This window comes from Somniosus microcephalus, chromosome 29 (genome assembly GCF_052327205.1).
Source record: "Somniosus microcephalus isolate GS21.2 chromosome 29, FLI_Smic_1.0, whole genome shotgun sequence".
NCBI classification, from domain to species: domain Eukaryota; kingdom Metazoa; phylum Chordata; class Chondrichthyes; order Squaliformes; family Somniosidae; genus Somniosus; species Somniosus microcephalus.
Window position 1 is genome coordinate 33610821 of NC_141015.1, and position 19515 is coordinate 33630335.

General features: G+C 46.8%; 1 protein-coding gene across 13 annotated transcripts in view; it reads left to right on the forward strand.

Moving 5' to 3' along the window:
- zmiz1a (zinc finger, MIZ-type containing 1a) overlaps positions 1-19515 on the forward strand; it is a 527531-nt gene that overhangs the window by 344322 nt on the left and 163694 nt on the right. The window lies entirely within an intron of this gene.

A 19515-nucleotide genomic window follows, 5' to 3' on the forward strand; every position in this document is an offset into this window, starting at 1 on the left:
TTGCGCCTGTTTTCCCCTTGCGAGACGAAGTCCAATTTCGCCAGCAAAGTTAAAAGTCCGCACTCTCCCTTTAGGCCACCTCAAGGCCTGCGTTGGTGCAGTCGGCTCGCAAAGCCTGAGCGTCGCACGACTGGCTGCCGTCTAATGTAAAACGGCCGGCACTTCCCCAGGGCCAGCGAGAGACACGCGAAGAAGGCACCTTCTGGGCTCTCAGGGCCTAGCGAGTCCCGGGCAATATGCCAGCCGCACTCGCGTAGGTCTCGGGCAGCGTGAAAAAAAACCCAAAACCCCAGCTTTATTGGCTGAGTTTTTCTTAAAAAAAAAATTGCCGTCTGAGGGAGGGAAAGAAGAAATAAACGAGAACACGTCCACCTCCACCGTCCTCGTGTACTGGCTGCTGCTGAGAGAGGCGAGGGAAGGGGGTGAGACGAGAACGTGAGCCTTCCTTCCCAGCTTGTGATGTCAATGTTCAGAAATACTATGTACGCTGTGCTGTTTCTGCTGCTTTATCAAACAACACAATTAATTCATATTCGGTGCTTCGCAGGAAATAATTACCTGTCAGAAAGAAGAAAACCCGCCACAACAGCTTTGCACAAAAGCCTCAGGCTGCGAATTTTCTCGTCAGGCCACCTATGTTGTTTTTTTTACTTTTATATATTTAAAAGAAAAATTCCTCGGTGGCAGGGACAGAATGGCACAATCTCTTTGGGGTTTTTTTTCCCCATTATGCCTTGGAACAAGAAAATGTACTCCTTCAGCGGTGACGTGTTTTTTTGGTTATCGTTCCACCATTGCCTGTTTGAGCAGGCAGCTCCTGGGCCTCAGCCAGAGCCCCGTCACCACTGGGAGATGCACAATCCCGCCGTGGCTTCCTCTTCCATTGTGTAGGGTTTTTTTTCCTCCTTCTTGCTATTCCCGAAGGGGCTGACTCATGCTAGATATATTTCATTTATCCCTGTGACACCTCACCCTGCAGAGACGTATCTAGTCCTTCCAACTCACCCAGGCCCATCCTTAAAGCAAGTAAACCAAAATTTGCGATGCTACTCTACCACCTTCTCCTTCCCAGCTCCCCCCCCCCCCCCACCCAATGTTAAGCTTTTAAGAGTCCCCAACCTCCACGCCACAAAAAAACTTCTGCAGGAAACTTTCGATTAACCGGCCCCTAAATAACCGGAACGCTCTATCTACCGGCAAAATTCAGGAGTCGGTTCAGGTAACTTTTTTTACTTTTAGTTACTTTTTTTAATTGATTTGTTGCTGTGCAAGGGTGTAGCTGAAGCTGTTGCTAAGCTACAGAGACGCTTGTAACTTGTGGCCATTGTTCTGAAGCTGTTGCTAAGCGGGTTTGTTGCTTTATACGGAGCTCTGAGCTCCGTATCTTTTACTATAGCGTTCGGTTATCCGGAATTGTTGATGAACCGGCACCACGTCGGTCCCGTCTGTGCCGGATACCAGAAAGTTTCCTGTAAATTGAATGGCCCAGAAATTCCGTTCGCAGGCCTCCCGCGGGCGGAGGGCTGCGATTTGGAAAAATCCCCGCCTGGTCCGAAGGGCTCCCGGGAGGCGCAGAGTTCCGCTGCTGGGCCTCTTCAAACTGCCGGTGCGCAGGGCCCACGTATCCCAGGGGTGCAGGCGGTTCGCAGCGTCCCTGGGATCACGTGGGCCATGGGGAGCCAATCAGAGAAGGGAATCTCCCTTCATAGATTTAACAGGAAGACCTGTCAAATATATGAATAGAGATCACCCCCAAAACATAGTAAAACTTCAAATAAATGTTTTTTTTAATCACATTTTTAAAATGATTATAAATTACATAATTTAAATTTTTCTTTAAAATAGTTAATTTTTTTAAATAAATAATGAAAGTTTTTAACGGGGCTAAAAATAAACTTCCCTTTCTTTAAAGTATTTTAAAATGATAAATCAGTGGAAATATTTTATTTTGTTTTACTTCAACTGCTTTTGACTTACCTGGACTGCAGCATAGTATGAAAAAAACGGAAGTTTCAGCCGCACGTGCTGCCTCTCCGGCGCAGGTGTTTGACCTGTGAAGCCCTTTCTTCAGAGAACGGAAGTTCCGGTTTCCAGCGCATGCACAGTGCATGCCTAAAACCGGCACTTCTGTTGGCCCTACGGGTGAGTACACAGCGCGTACACACCCATAGGGAACGGAATTTATGGGCCTTTGTCTCCATCACGTTCAGAAGCATTGACCCTTAAATTACTGGCCCTAGGAGGGTGGACTGAGGACTTAAGTCAGGCAGGAAGAGGGCAGAGTTTGAGATGAGGCCTGGTTCTGCAGGGTCTCCACCCTTTTTTTTCCCACCTTTGGGAATTCTGACGGGATGGGTGTGGGTGCTTCTTGCACCAGCCCAACCCATCCTTTCTGATGTCATGCTAAAAGTTGGGACTAGCAGGATAAAATTAGCCTCTTCCTCCCCTTGGAGTAGATGCCCGGGAAGCACCGTGAATGGTGTGGGCACTCACCAGCTGTATGATAACAACCCGTCCCCGGGGTTTTGAATGAGCTCCACGCCAGGGCAGAGTGGTGGCCTCCAGTTGTATCCCACTGTACTTCCGGGGTTGGACTGGCTCTGAAGGAATTTTAGCCCAATTGTGCAGCCCAACCCCCTCCTCCTCCTCCACGGAGGAGCCCCCTCTCCTTCCAGAACAGGAGCTTGATTCCGTCCAGCAGGATTGCCCAGGAATTAAGGACTAATCTCCAGGACATGCTGTGAGCAACCCAGGAGAAAAATCATGGGGGCAATAAAAAATGGCGTTTGTAAAAAGAAAAAGTCTTTGAACACTTTTATTTACTAATTATAAAAATATTGGACGTGGAGAATCAAGAATCATCCACTCAGGCAATGGAGAGTCTGTTTGCGTGGGAAGGCAGTGTGCCGTGTGTATGGCCATGTTGGGCGACCAATGGCCATGTTGGGCGACCAATGGCCATGTTGGGCGACCAATGGCCATGTTGGGCGACCAATGGTCGTGTTGGGCGACCAATGGCCGTGTTGGGCGACCAATGGCCGTGTTGGGCGACCAATGGCCGTGTTGGACGACCAATGGCCGTGTTGGACGACCAATGGCGGGAGTGTGGGGCCGGGGAGGTTGACGACAGGAGATCATGTGATGACACCTCCAGCATTATGTCCAACCAGAGAAGGCAACACCTGCGCAAAAGAAAACCTCACCTTTCTATCCCTCCCACAGGCCCAGTTAAACCCTCACTGCCTTGAATGTGCCAAAAAAAATACCTCACCAAGCTTGTCCGCTTGTTTCCCATCTAAGTGACATGTAGTAATAAGGAAACGAGCAGAGAAACGTTTTCAGGTGCCCAGACTGCCTGGGGGACACAACAAATGTTGAGGTAATTGCAAGCTTAGATGATTTAGATGGTGTACTTTCCATTCATTCAACAGCAAATGTATAGTGAAGCTTCAAGTCTTGGGTACAAGAAGGTTTGGGTTATGAAAGGTTAGATAACAAGGGTTATACTGTACATCCATCAGGACTCCCAGTTCTTTGGGATATCAAAGAGTTCTTGGAGTCCGTCCTTGCGCTTTCTGCATAACGCTGACTGCTTTCAGAGATCAAGGGTAGCTCTTTGCTGATGTGCTTTCCCCTTGGTGATTCGACAGAAAATTATTGTTCTAATTATCTTTAAACAATATAACATTTTGTTCCATCCTTCACCCACCATAAACCTGACCTCATCCAAAACTCTGCTGCCCGTATCCTAACTCGCACCAAGTCCCATTCGCCCATCACCCCTGTGCTCGCTGATCTACATTGTGCTCCCGGTCCATTGGTGCCTAAATTTAACATTTTTATCCGTGTGTTCAAATTACTCCATGGCCTCGCTCCTCCTGATCTCTGTAACCTCGTCCAGCCCTACAGTCCTCCAAGAACTCTGGGTTCCTCCAACTCTAGACCCTTGTGCATCGCCCACTCCCTTTGTGCCACCATTGACAGCTACGCCTTCAGCCATATCACAGAAACCCCACAGTGCAGATAGAGGCCATTTCGGCCCATCGAGCCTGCACCGACACATATCCCACCCTATCCCCGTAACCCCACGTATTTAATCCCCCTAACACTAAGGGTCAATTTGTCATGGCCAATCAACCTAACCCGCACATCTTTGGACTGTGGGAGGAAACCGGAGCACCCGGAGGAAACCCACGCAAATATGGGGAGAATGTGCAAACTCCACACAGACAGTCACCCGAGGCCGGATTTGAACCTGGGTCCCTGGCGCTGTGAGGCAACAGTGCTAACCACTATGCCACCGTGCAGAGGCCTTAAACTCCGGAGTTCCCTCCCTGAACCTCACTTGTGTCTCCAGCTCTCTTCTTTAAGATGCTCCTTAAAACCTTCCAATGTGACCAAGCTTCCACCCCTTTCAGATGAGATGTTAAACCGAGGCCCCGTCTGCCCTCTCAGGTGGACGTAAAAGATCCAGTGGCACTATTTCGAAGAGGAGCAGGGGAGTTCTCCCTGGTGCCCTGGGGCCAATATTTATCCCTCAATCAACATCACTAAAACAGATTGTCCGGTCATTATCACATTGCTGTTTGTGGGAGCTTGCTGTGCGCAAATTGGCTGCCGCGTTTCCTACATTACAACAGCGACGACACTTCAAAAGTACTTAAGTACAAAAGTACACCTACTCGTTGAACAGAATCCAATGTAACAGTACGTCTGGACATAACCCCAAGTCGCATTATTTGATGAACTTTCTCCATGGATGCTCTGGCAAACAAAAGCCCGACAGGCAGGTCCATCTGCAAAGCGCATTGAGACGTCCGGTGGTCGTGAAAGGTGCTGTATAAATGCAAGACTTTCTTTCTTTCTGTTTTTTTCTTTCTGTCTCTCTGTCTCTCTTTTTTTCTCTCTGTGTGTCTCTCTCTCTCTCTTATACTGGACTCTTCCAAAGTTTCTGTATTATTGCTTTGGCCAGCTGCTTTGCTGCCTTTGATAATCCGTCCTCGAGCCGCTTTGCTTTGCTCGACAGTCTTTGACGTCCCCAAGGTACGTCTGTAATCTGCATCCAGCTTTGTTGCATGCCAGCACATTGCTTTACGTAGAATTATATAGAATGTACAGCACAAAAACATGAGGTCCGACCCAACTTGTCTATGTTGATGTTTATGCGCCACATGAAAGAAGAAAGACTTGCATTTCTATAGCGCCTTTCACGACCACCGGATGTCCCAAAGCGCTTTACAGCCAATTAAGTACTTTTTAAGTGTAGTCGCTGTTGTAATGTAGGAAACACAGCAGCCAATTTGCGCACAGCAAGATCCCACAAACGGTAATGTGATAATGACCGGATCATCTGGTTTTTTTTTTGTGATGTTGGTTGAGGGATAAATATTGGCCCCAGGACACCGGGGAGAACTCCCCTGCGCCTCTCCATGAGCCTCCTCCCAACCGACTTCACCTAACCCTATCAACATAACCTTCTATTCCTTTCTCCCTCATGTACTTAGCGAGCTCTCTTCATTAGGCATTTGTCGTTTTGTTGCAACAGCCCCATGGGCAACTTTCTGTGACCTGATGGAGGTCATCAAACATGATGCTCTCTTCCCTAATAACACTGCCGTCTATAGAATGGCCGATTTCCTAACGGAAAGACAAATGAGCAAATTACCACTGATGGAGATAGAATTATTCAATGAGCAGACGAATGGTGTCCCCTTTAGCACCGAGAAGATCAAGTCAGGATCTACTGGGAGAGATTGGCTGTGATCTTACCACCTCATCTGTACAGTCAAAGGGTTGCAAACACTCTTCAGTTAAAAACACACTCTGTTCCTTCACTTGATAATCTTGTCTTCATTTATGTTGGGGGGGTGGGGGCAAGCAAGCAGCAACAGTGGTTAGAAAAGATGTTAGAATAGCAAGAATCCTGAAGAAAGCTGGGTCTTGCAGCTGTTTGTGTCTGGCTTCTGGATTGCGTCCAGTCCAAAGCCATGAAGGCCAGCGAACTGGTGGAGGATTCTGACTCTCTGCCAGAATCCAGCTCCTACAGCATTGAAGCGATGTGACCGAGCTGTCGGGGCTATTTATGATGGTCAGCCCAATATGTAAGATTATGATCAGGGCCTTGGTTTATGGTGACTGAGTAAGGCAGATTTGTTTTTTATTACCTGGGATCTCAGGGGTTTTACTGGTGTTTGGGGATCACTTTATAACATTAAAATCCATTTTATAATTAAGACCACTGATATAGAATGACTAAATAAATTGAGATTATGGGATTTTCTGGGATTTTTACTGGTGTTCAGGGAATCGTATTCCAGAATTCCATCTATTATTTCCATGAAAACTTCATTTCAGTAACTTTCATTATGATTGGAGAGGTGTCAAAATTGTTGTTAATGCTGCAAGAGGCACTGTCTCCATGAAGTCTTGTGAGAGAGAGCTCGTGATAATGTCACATGGAAGCTTTGCAATTTTTTATTTGATACAATTTCTATCAGTTTAGGGTACATTTTCCTGATTGGTTACAACAACAACTTGCATTTATATAGCACCTTTTAACGTAGTAAAACGTCCCAAGGCGCTTCCAACAAAATTTGACACCGAGCCACATATAGATAAATTAGGGCAGGTGACCAAAAGCTTGGTCAAAGAGGTAGGTTTTAAGGAGCGTCTTAAAGGGGGGGAGAGAGGTAGAGTGTCGGAGAGGTTTTAGGCAGGGAATTCCCTGGGTTTAGGGTGCTTAGAGTCTCGGCAGCTGAAGGCGCGGCCGCCAATGGTGCAGCGATCAAAATCGGGGGACGCGCAAGAGGCCAGAATTGGAGGAGCGCAGATATCTGGGAGGGTTGTGGGGCTGGAGGAGGTTACAGAGATTGGGAAGGGGCGAGGCCACGGAGGGATTTGAAAACCAGGATGAAGATTTTAAATTGTCGGTCAGCGTGCCCAGAGGTGACCGGCGAACGGGACTTGGTGCAACCAATTGAAACAAAGTGCGTGTGACCGATTGGGGAGAAATGCACGCAGAGCTGTTGGACCAGATTTCCTTCCCCACTCATCCAATTTTCTGGTCAGGATTTGCACTGGCACCTTAAGCAGATTCAAATTAGGCCCAATTATGTCACTTAGACGTCTACAGGATTTCCCATTCTGTATGTCAGCAACGACGTACAGTTATATAGCACTAGTAACATCAATGGCTACCTCCACCCTCAAGTCGTCTTCCTTCCAGGAATGCTGCAATGGTGCCCTCGAGCGGCAAATTGGTCCATTCTCCTCACCGCCTCTTTTCTGAACTTTCACACCTTGGTGTCGGAGGTGCTTTTCCCTCACCCCCATTTCAACGTGTGTACTCCGAACCAAAGTTTCTTGTTTTCCAGGATGAATTCATCTAGAGCCATTGTTTGTTTCTTTACCTCTCCTATTTACTGTCTTGTCTCACCTTGAATATCTCTTAATGTCTCTTCTTTCATCCCCTCCCCCATTTCCCAGCCCCCAAACTGGCCTTTTAATCTGTTTCATTTCCTGCCTTTTTTTCTCAGTTCTGACGAAGGGTTTCGACCCGAAACGTTGACTCTGCTTCTCTCTCCGATGTTGCCTGGCCTGCTGAGTTTTTCCAGCATTTTCTGTTGTTATTTTGAATTCCCTTCTGGTTTAGTTGTGCTTGATAAGTGGGTTCATTTGTTTAGCAAGAAGGTTCATTTTGCTGAAAAGAAGAAAATGCTGAAAATTCGCAACAGCCATCAGCATCTGAAATGGGAAAGCTGGATTAACATTTTGACTGTGGACCTTGGTCAGGACAGGAAACCGAAACATAAGCAATCCCATATGCAGGACTAAATAAAATGTAGGGGGTCGAGAACAACGGGTAGAAGACTTCTACCCTGTGTATTTTTGCCTGTTCTCTTCTATCTCCCCTCCCCCGTCACTGTACTGCGTACAATTCTGGTCGCCATATTATAAAAAGGATATAGAGGCACTGGAGAGGGTGCAGAGAAGATTTACAAGGATGATACCAGAAATGCAAGGGTATATCTATCGGGAAAGGATGAAAAAGGTTGGGTCTCTTTTCTCTTGAAAAGAGAAGGTGACCTTATAGAGGTCTTTAAAATTATGAAAGGTTTTGATAGAGTGGATACAGAGAGAATGTTTCCACTTATGGGGAAGAGCAAAACTAGAGGCCATCAATATAAGATAGTCACCAAGAAATCCAATAGGGAATTCAGAAGAAACTTCTTTACCCAGAGAGCGGTGAGAATGTGGAACTCGCTACCACAGGGAGTGGTTGAGGCGAATAGTACAGATGCATTTAAGCGGAGGCTGGACAAGCATATGAGGGAGGAGGGAATAGAGGGTTACGCTGATAGAGTTAGATGAGGAAAGAAGGGAGGAGGCTCGAGTGGAGCGTAAATGCCGGCATGGCCTGGTTAGGCCGAATGGCCTGTTCTGTGCCATCTATCCTATGTAATCCTGTGTAATTTGGTTCAATCCTGTATAGAGTATTTGCTTATCTCCCAATTTACACTTCTGCCGACGTTAGCCCATCTTCTCTTTCCAGAAGCCCGCTGCGTATTTCCAACAACTCTGTTTTTATTTCGGATTTCCAACATTTGTAGTTTTAATTCCAATTAAGCAGCTTTGATCAGAGATTATCGGCCTCCTCGCTGTATCAGCTCTTCTCCATTATGAGACGGGCAGGCACACCCACGGTTCAAAAGTTAGTCTTGTTTCCCTCAAAACCGGGTCGTAGTTATTTTGTGGAGTTGTATCCAAATTGAAGGAAACTCAAATCCATGAATATTTCCTCCTGGTTCCCTTTCCATGTAAATGGTGACGTAATAAAACTCACTACACACTTGGTTTGAGTATAAAGCGAGGCTTTAATCAACTTGTTTCAGAACATGGAGGTCTAGTTGTACTTCACTAGTTCCTGTCTTACAAAATGTCCCTGGGCAAACTGGGCCCTCGCCCGAGTATTTATACTCCTTGGATGGCGCCACCAGCTGGTCGTCCAGCGTTATTTCATGAGTAGTTTCTTTATGATGATGAGATTTATAACATTTGGTATCCACTCAGTGTTCCCCCAATACAGAGTTTGCTGGAAGGTTACAGTCCCTGACTAGTCCCAATTGACAACAAGAGCCTGCTTTTGTACGCGGCCATAGGCCCCGGAAGATCTGGGCCAATGACTTGTTGCTGGGCATAGTTTTACGGGCAGTCGGGTACCCTCCTCTACCTTGCCCAAGCTGCCAGTGTTCATCTTTGGGCCTTGAGTATGACCATGATGTGCGATGCCCACATCTGCACCAGCATTCTTTACAGGTTCTTCCCAGCACCAACTTTATAAACCCATTCAGCTAACTCTGAGGCTGCAGGTAGCTGCACAAGACCCTCATGTTGGGAACTGGCAGACCCTAACACCCCACCACGCACAATATACAAGCAGCTATTACCTGATTGACCTTACACTGAGGGATATGACTTGTGCTACGCTGTTTGAGCAGATCATTGTATTATCTTATCTGGAATCGTGTAGTACAGTAGAGATCTTAAATAATTGCTGAATGAGTTATAGTTTGTCGCAACGTACTAAAGGTTGCTTCATGTCACGGAAGTCTAGTCGTCTTTCAGATTGTGGGCAATGTGTATTCAGACTAATTTATTATAGGTAGGTAAATTGCATTTAAAATACAAAGGGATTTCACCGGCAGACTTCCTCACTGTCCAATTATTTCAATTGATCTTTTGTGTGAGAAGGTCATTGTTAAGTGCATTGAAGAATTAGTTGAACAGTTCCTCAGCCTGGGGGAGAAAAATGCTTTTATTGCCTTTACCTCTAAACTTATGCCGATTTATGCCCATGTATGACAATGTATTACCCAAAGGGCATTTATGGAATTGATGCGTATTGCAGATTAACACAGTGTATGTGCACTGTGATCTCTCGGTCCATCAATCCACCACTTCAGAGTTATAAGACATCTCTTTCTACAATCTTTATACATCCTTATTGCAATCAATGATAAAATAACGGAAGAATTTCACCTTGCCGGAATATTATCAATGGTCTTGTCCAAGTCATTTTTTTTTCCTTCAGACTCTGAGCTTTGAATCTAAACTTGCATTTATATAGCGCCTTTCACAACCTCAGGATGTCTCAAAGCGCTTTACCACCAATGAAGTACTTTTGAAGTGTAGTCACTGTTGTAATGTATATCTAGTTGTTAACAGTCCCACCCCGTGTCACGCTAGACAGATCAAGCTCCATTTAGAATTGAGATTGAGCTAAATCTGACATAGGGCCTGTTGAGTTTTATTCATGGGCACAAGGTTGAGGGGATTGGGTGGGGCCATCACATCACCTGAAGCCACACTGGTCTACAGGGCAGCAGTGATACCCGCCCTGCTGTATGCCTCAGAGACATGGACCATGTACAGCAGGCACCTCAAAGCACTGGAGAGGTACCACCAACGCTGCCTCTGCAAGATCCTGCAAATCCATTGGCAGGATAGGCGCACCAACGTCGGTGTTCTCGCTCAGGCCAACATCCCCAGCATCGAAGCTTTGACCACGCTCAATCAGCTCCGATGGACGGGTCACATTGTCCGTATGCCCGATACGAGACTCCCAAAACAAGCGCTCTACTCGGAGCTCTGGCATGGCAAGAGAGCCCCAGGTGGGCAGAGGAAACGCTTCAAGGACACCCTCAAAGCCTCCTTGAAAAAGTGTAACATCCCCACCGACACCTGGGAATCCCTGGCCCAAGACCGCACAAAGTGGAGGAGAAGCATCCAGGAAGGCGCCGAACACCTCGAGTCTCTTCGCCGGGAGCAAGCGGAAGCCAAGCACAGGCAGCGCAAGGAGCGCACGTCAACCCAAGCACCCCACCCACCCGCCCCTTCAACCACCGTCTGCCCCACCTGTGACAGAGACTGTAGGTCCCAGATTGGACTCATCAGTCACCTGCAAACTCATTTTTAATGTGGAAGCAAGTCATCCTCGGTTCCGAGGGACTGCCTAAGAAGAAGTCTTCTTAGCCCATAGAGGTCTTAATTGTGCTGCTGTTACTGAGATGGTCTACAGTGTCCAAAAGTAAATCTTTGTGGGCATGGCCAGCGTGTCTTCTGGTGTAAAGTAGAAAAAGAACAAGGATTTACGACAATGCAATAATTGTCGAGGAAATATTTTCAGAACTAATGATTTCAATTTGATTTTCCTTCACTTCACACAACATTAGTAGATGGTTCAGATTGCACAGGGAGCAATCCAGTATTCCGAGGTGCTGTGGGAGGGCAAGTGCTTAACTGCTGACTCTCAGCTTCTCCCAATTAAGTAACAGTCTGGTCTTTTCAACCCACAATTCGAAGAGCATGATCCAGTTTCAGTGATCTCCAGTAGTTGTCCAAACAATACCAGCATCAAAAACTGGACTGTCGGATGGGAGAACCGCAGGAATTCAGGAGAGAATCAATGGATAAAAAGAACGAACGAACGTGCATTTATATAGTGCCTTCCACATCCTCAGGATGTCACAAAGTGCTTCGCAGCCAAAGAATGAACTTTTTAAAGTGCAGTTCCTGTTGTTATGTAGACAGGAGAAAAGAGAAGGCTGAGGGGAGACCTAATCGAGGTCTTTAAAATTATGAAGGGGTTTGGAGTAGACATAGAGATGATGGGCAGGATTTTCATTCAGAAGTCGGGTTGGAGGCGGGACTACAACTTTCGGGTTTTAGTCCCGCCTCCATCGAGATGCGGCCAATCCACGCGATTTTAACTTGATTGACCTTGTTGAGCCCGCCCAGCGGGCTCAGCAGGCCAATTAAGGGCCACCCGGCAACAGGTGACGTCACAGACTGAAATTTCATCTGTCAAGACGTGTTGACAGATGAAATATCAGTGTTTCACAGCTGTTTGAAGCTGTCAAAACACTGACAGTCTTACTTCTAACCTGAGTCCTACACAGACTCAGTTAGAAATCTCACCGGCACAGAAAGCTGCAGGCTGTCACTTTTGACAGATCGCAGCCATTTTGCTTTCTGTGCCGGCTGAATGATGGACTCCCGAAACCTAGAGGAAGGAAGGCTGTAAAGGTAAGTACAGGTAATTTAAACTTCTTTACACACTTTAGACACACCAAACACACTTACCTTTGCACTCATGCACCCATCACTCACCCGAACACTGACATCGCGACCCCTCCAAGTCCTTCAACCCGACGGCCCGACTCCTCTAACCTGGCGTGGTTTGGAGCCGTCAGGAATCCCACACGACAACCTTCAAAATAGGGATTAGGCTAAAAACTGCCCGTTAACTACCTGTTAACAGGCAGTTAATTGGCACTAATCCCTTCCCGCCTCGGGTCGGCGGGTCCCAGTGTGGGGCGGGTACCCGCCTCCTTTGAAACTTACATGGAGGCGGGTTTTGGGCGGGATGGTGTCGGGACCCCCGAATTCGGGAATTTAACCCCCCCGCACGCCTCCAATCCCGACTCCACGGCACACTGACAATCGACCCCGAGGTTTCCACTTGAGGGGGAGATCAAAACTAGGGCCCATAAATATAAGATAGTCACTAATAAATCCAATAAGGAATTCAGGAGTAATTCCTTTACCCAGAGAGTGGTTAGAATGCAGAACTTGCTACCACAAGGAGTAGCTGAGGCGAATAGCATAGATGCATTTAAAGGGAAGCTAGATAAGTACATGAGGGAGAAGGGAATAGAAGGATATACTGATACGTTTAGATGAAGTAAGGGTGGGAGGAGGCTCGTGTGGAGCATAAACACCGGCATGGACCAGTTGGGCCGAATGGCCTGTTTCTGTGCTATAAATTCTATGTAAACACGGCAGTCAATTTACGCACAGTAAGATTCCACGAATAGCCAGTGAGTTAAGTGATTGGTTCATCTATTTTTGTTGGTGTTGGTTAACGGATAAATGTTGGCCAGGATACCAAGAGAACTCCTCTGGTCTGCTTTGAATAGTGCCGTGGGATCTTTTACATACACATCAACAGGTGGACAGGGCCTCAGTTTAACAATGTCTCATCTGAAATACGGCACCTCCAACAATGTAGCACTCCCTCAGCACTGAGCAGTCGGGGGGCAGCCTAGGTTATACGCACAAGTCCTGGAATGGGGCTTGGACCCACAAACTTCTGACTCGCAGGCAAGAGTGCTCCCGATTGACGAGCTCAGGTTAAGTAGCGTCGTTACGTAGAATTGCAGCGAATTTACTGCACAGAAACAGGCCATGTGGCACAACTGGTCTAACCCTATCAGCACATCATTGTGGTATCAAGCTACAGGAAATAGGTTTCATGTGTTTGTTCTGTCAACCAGTCTGCTCAGATGTCGGAGTAAGTTGCAAAACAAATCCATTATTAACTCGTAACAATATTCTGGGTTGCATGCAGTTGCTAGTAGAACTAATTCTGTCTGTCTCTATGAAAAGTTACATGTTAAATTCGTCACCCTCCCCAAAGCTAAACATTTCCTACATTACAACAGTGACTCCTCTTCAAAAGTACTTCATTGGCTATAAAACGCTTTGGGACGTCTGGTGGTCGTGAAAGGCGCTATAGAAATGCATGTTTTTTTTTTCCATTTTCTTTTCTTTCTCCATTGATACTTTGTTTAAAATAAGGATTCCCCCATGTGAAGACAGCAAAACCGTCCCCATGTCATGGTGCAGCCATCCAGTGAAACACTTGCTCAGTGGTTCTTGTGGCTAAAACTGAGAACCGGCACTTCGTCGCTCCGAGTCAGTACGCATGGTGAGGGTGCGCTTAAGGAAACGAATGCAGTAGAATGCGCAGACACGATGGGCCGAATGGCCTCCTTCAGTGCTGTACTATGCTATGATTCTCTGACTATTTGACTAGTGTGACTGAACTTGAGTGTAATATACTTCCTGCACACACAATCTGCATTACATAATCCAACATTACAACAGTGACTACATTTCGAAAGTACTTCATTGGCTGTAAAAGCGCTTTGGTCGTGAAAGGCGCTATAGAAATGCAAGTCTTGTCTTTTTTTCTTTTTTCTAATCGCCTCCTCTCACCATATCTATTACTCGGTAAGTGAAAAATTTGAAGGGCTTCTGATCCTGTTGTAAATCTGAAGAACACATTTCTGTCAGCGTAAGCAGTCACCCAACCTCTTTTATCATTAAATCAACCTTAAAATGTGAGAGATGTTGTCATTTTAATCCGCTGGGCAGGGGTATAACTAAAAGAAGATGGTGCGAGACAGTTCCGTTAATGAAAACAGATGGCAGTTGGACTCCACCCACGGAATTGTTGGACAGTTTACTTTTCCACAGAAATGTCCAGAGATAGTATCGTAGAGTGAATTGAGTTGACAGAAAGTAAGACTGGGCCTCTTATGCATCCCCAGCTTTTCATCACTCCACCATTGCCTCGGCCCCAAGCTCTGGACTTCCCTCCCTAAACCTCTCCGCCCCTCCATCTCTCTCTCCTCCTTTAAGTCGCTCCCAAAAGCCTACCTCGCCTGTCCTAATGTCTCCTTGTGTGGCTCGGCGTCAACCTTTGTCTGATAATCGCTCCTGTGAAGCGCCTTGGGACGTTTTTACAGCACTAAAGGTGCTATATAAATGCAAGTTCTTGTTGTTTATATTGGGTTTTTTTTAAAGGAAAAAGAAAGACCTGCATTTCTATAGCGCCTTTCACAACCACCAGACGTCTCAAAGCGCATTACAGCCGACGAAGTACTTTTGAAGTGGAGTCACTGTTGTAATGTGGGAAACACGGCAGCCATTTTGCGCACAGCAAGCTCCCACAAACAGCAATGTGATAATGACCAGACCATGTTTTTTTGTAATGTTGGTTGAGGGATAAATATTGGCCAGGACACTGGGGATAACTCCCCCTGCTCGTCTTCCAAATAGTGGCCATGGGATCTTTTACGTCCACCTGAGAGGGCAGACAGGGCTTCGGTTTAACGTCTCCGCCAAAAGACGGCACCTCCGACAGTGCGGCACTCCCTCAGCACTGCCCTGGAGTGTCAGCCTAGATTTTTGTGCTCAAGTCTCTGGAGTGGGACTTGAACCCACGACCTTCTGACTCAGAGGTGAGGGTGCTGCCCACTGAGACACAGCTGACACTAGTGGGATGCTTGTCCCACTGGCTCCTGATGTACAAATATCACACAGCCGGTAGCAACCCCGAGCATTAACCTGGTAACATTTTCTAATCCGTTGAAATGACGCAGTTTCTCTTCCCCCGCCACCCCCGGCTCTTCCTAGCATTAGCAAATCCGACAAATTCTACCAGCTGTACATGACGTGTGTGCCAGAAACAGGCAGCCCAGCACTCCACCGATACCCAATGTAAGCACAGCTAACAAATACCTCAGAGTATGAAGTTGGTGTTTTTTTTTAAATTCAATGCCGCAGTCGATATCAAATGGAATAAAAACAACCCGGAGGCGGTAGTGGCAACAGAGAAGTGCCGATTCCTCTACCAGCAGTGTCGGGGAAACCAAGGGCAGAGGAGAAAGTTCCTGATCACTTCTGATTAAGTTGGATCTCGAGGATAACTATGAACACACAATGGGCACTGTAGTGAAACTGCTTGCTTAGTTTCTGCTGCAGTTTTCAATCCCCTGTGGTATATATTATAGTAAGATTGTTCAAACAGTGCTATTTCCTCCCCCCCACCATTCAAAAGTTTCCCTTTTTAAACTTCGCTCTGCTGAACTCTTCACAGCTCCAACACACTGAGTTATTGCTTATGCTGTGGTAGCCATTTTCTTCACTCTTTTCCTGCCCAAACAGGTCTTTTTGCGTCAATTGGCCAGTTTTGCACACTGAAATGTTCAGTGATTTAGCAAACTGTAGTCATGGGGACAGTGTTCTTTAGCTCGTACCATAGTGAGATACAAAATGACTCTTTCGGGCTTCAGCCTCGAGTTGGAAGGTGCTGTAGATAGTACAAGGAGTGTCTAAGGAGGGAGTATATTAACGTTCTGAGAAGTGATTGTGTTCTGCAGCTTGTAAGATTACACAGTATTTACAGCACAGAAACAGGCCATTCGGCCCAACTGGTCCGTGTCGGTGTTTATGCTCCACACGAGCCTCCTCCCACCCGACTCCATCTCAGCCTATCAACATTCCTTTCTCCCTCATACACTTATCTAGCTTCCCCTTTGATGCTAAGCGGCTCAATCACTCCATGTGGTAGCAAGTTCCACATTCTCACCACTCTCTATGTACGATAAGATAGAAATAAGATGGAAATCCGTGTACACTACTACTATAACCCAGTTAGAAAAACGACCATGAATCTCAAGATGCTGAATTCACAATCCTAATCGTTGGAAGTATTTTGCATTAGTTCAGACTTCTTTCCAGTCTTCCCCTGGTGGCCTTTAGAACATAAAGGTCTTCAACATCCTGTTCAGGGAGAGTGACCCCACTAATGATGTTGGGCGGGGGGCCCTGCCCAGGAATGCATCATTACTTATGGAAATGTCATAACCCACCTCTGGTTCGCTGTGGTTATTTTTACACACACTCTTATGGGGGAAAAATTCAGTTGTTTGCGCCTCCCGTTAGCGCCTTAAGAGGGCGCCAATTGGGGCGCAAAGTAACTAGCGCCCGGGCGCGGCGATGTTTGTGCCGCTCGCGAAATTAACTAGACATTTTGCAGCGGCGCTAAACACTACCGCCACGATCTCCTGCGCCGGCAGATTGTGATGCCAGTCAAGTGCGCAACGCCCCGTTAGCGCCCCGGACCGGATATTGAGTGGTGCCCCCTGCCTTACCGCCTGCCGCTAGCAACGACAGGTTGAGGGGAGTGTTATGCTGTCAGAAAGGGACTGGGGGAGCGCTATTTAAAGGCGACCGCTTCCTGCCTTTTTTTGTCGGTGACATTTTTGCACCACGCAGTCAGAGAGAGAGAGAGAGACTTCTGGAGAGATTCAACGCTGTGTGAAGGAGTTTTGAGTACTGAGCAGCACTTTGCAGGTTTATTTTGATTTGCCCTTCCTTGCTTCGCCAGCGCTCTGAGGTAGCACCTCGCTTCTCGGCCTTTGCGCCTTAAGACAGGTATGAAGCGCTTGATTTAGCGCTCCAGTCACCTCCAGGGGCAATAAAAGCCAAGTTTGCTGTCGGAGGCGATAATTAGCGCCAGGCGCTAAACTTTGCGCACGACCGATAACGGCGCCCCAAATGGGGCGATACCGAATTTTTCCCCCTTTGGCTTTTATCCTTTTAATTGATCGTACCCAGTTTTAAATATTTTAATTTCTGCACATTTAAATTGTGTAAATATTCTTTAAAGCTAATCATGAAGTTTTGCACCTTTTTTGCATTTTCATTTATTTATTCTTGCACTGGCCTTCTCTCCTTTTAATGTTTTACAAAAACATAGTTATATGTGCAGTGAGGGGAGCCTTTAAACACTAACCATAACTTCATAGTGCGCTGCAGAGACTTTATTTAGTTGCTACCAAATAGTGTAATATTGATGGCTGGTCTGGCATCATTATATCTTCTATTTGAGAAGATTCCTGTTTTTGATGCATGTTCGACAGGGCAGAAAATATTATCATGCGAGCTTCAGTCTGATCGTTTCTGGCACCACCCACAGCTCTCAGCCAGGGCAGCTATTAACCCATTTATACAAAAAACAGCTTGCACTAATGTGCCTTTAACATAGCAGAGACATCCAGCTAAGATGCATGATGTGTGTGTGTGTATCTGAAATCAGAGACTTTCAAGCCCATTAGCACACAGATAAGTGAAGATATTATCGCTGGCCATTCCTGATCTGAACTGTACGTGATCTTGTGTAAATGTAGCTGAAGGGAGTTTCTGACGGTCTGTGAACAGCAGATCATGTGATTGTTTTCAGGGATTAAGCTCTTGGGATGAATGAAAGTGCTTACTTTAAATAGTCACTCAAGATCAATCTAATCCATATCACTGAGAGAACATCCCTGAGGGTTTAAGGCAAAGTAGTCCATTTTGGAGCAAGTCCACTAAAAGAAAGACTTGATTCTTTTTATTGCGCCTTTCATGGCCGCAGGATAGAGTCATAGAGTCATAGAGTTTTACAGCACAGAAAGAGGCCCTTCGGCCCATCGTGTCTGCGCCGCCCATCCCTCCCTGTCCAGTCTAATCCCATTTTCCAGCATTTGGTCCATAGCCTTGTATGCAGTGGCATTTCAAGTGCTCATCCAAATGCTTCTTGAATGTTGTGAGGGTTCCTGCCTCTACCACCCTTTCAGGCAGTGAGTTCCAGATTCCAACCACCCTCTGGGTGAAAAAGTTCCTCCTCAAATCCCCCCTAAATCTCCTGCCCCTTACCCTGAATCTGTGCCCCCTTGTTATTGACCCCCCTACTAAGGGGAAAAGTTCCTCTTTATCTACCCTATCTATGCCCCTCATCATTTTGTACACCTCAATCAGGTCCCCCCTCAGCCTCCTTTGCTCCAAGGAAAACAACCCCAGCCTGTTGAGTCTTTCTTCATAGCTGAGGCGCTCCATCCCAGGTAACATCCTGGTGAATCTTCTCTGCACCCTCTCCAAAGCACCCTCTCCAAAGATGTCCCAAAGCACTTTACAGCCAATGAAGTACAGGAAACTTTTTTTTATTCGGCACCGATGGGACCGGCCTGGTGCCGGTTGATCAAAAAGTCCGGATTACAGAGAGGCATACTTACTAAAGTATGAGAGCCCCGTACACGGCCTCCGATCCAGGCGTCCCTGTTGCATGGCAACGGGTGCAGGAACCCCGGTTACAGGGCCACAGACCCAGGAACCCCGGTTACAGGGCCACAGACCCAGGAACCCCAGTTACACGGCCACAGGTACAGGAACCCCGGTTACACGGCCACAGATCCAGGAACCCCGGTTACACGGCCACAGATCCAGGAACCCCGGTTACACGGCCACAGATCCAGGAACCCCGGTACCTCGGTTACACGGCCACAGATCCAGGAACCCCGGTTACACGGCCACAGATCCAGGAACCCCAGTTACACGGCCACTAATATGAAGTAAAACTTACCTGAACCTACTCCTGAATTTTGCCGGTTAAGAGAGATTTCCGGTTATTTAGGTGCCGGTAAAAAGAGAGTTTCCTGTACTTGTTTTTTTTTTAAGTGTAATCACTGTTGTAATGTAGGAAACGTGGCAGCCAATTTGTGCACAGCAAGATCCCACAAATAGCAATGAGATAAATGATCCGATAATCTGTTTTCAATGATGTTGGTTAAGAGATAAATATTGGTCCCAGGACACGGCGGAGAACTCCCCTGCTCTTCTTTGAAATAGTGCCAAGACATCTTTTACATCCACCTGTGCGGGCAGATAGAGCTTCAGTTTATCGTCTCATCTGAAAGACGGCACTTCCGACAGTGCGGCACTCCCTCAGCATTGCACTGGGAGTGTCAGCCTAGCTTTCTGTGCTCAAGTCTCTGGAGTGGGACTTGAACCCGCAACCTTCTGACTCAGAGGCGAGGGTGCTGCCCACTGAGCCACGGCTGACACCAT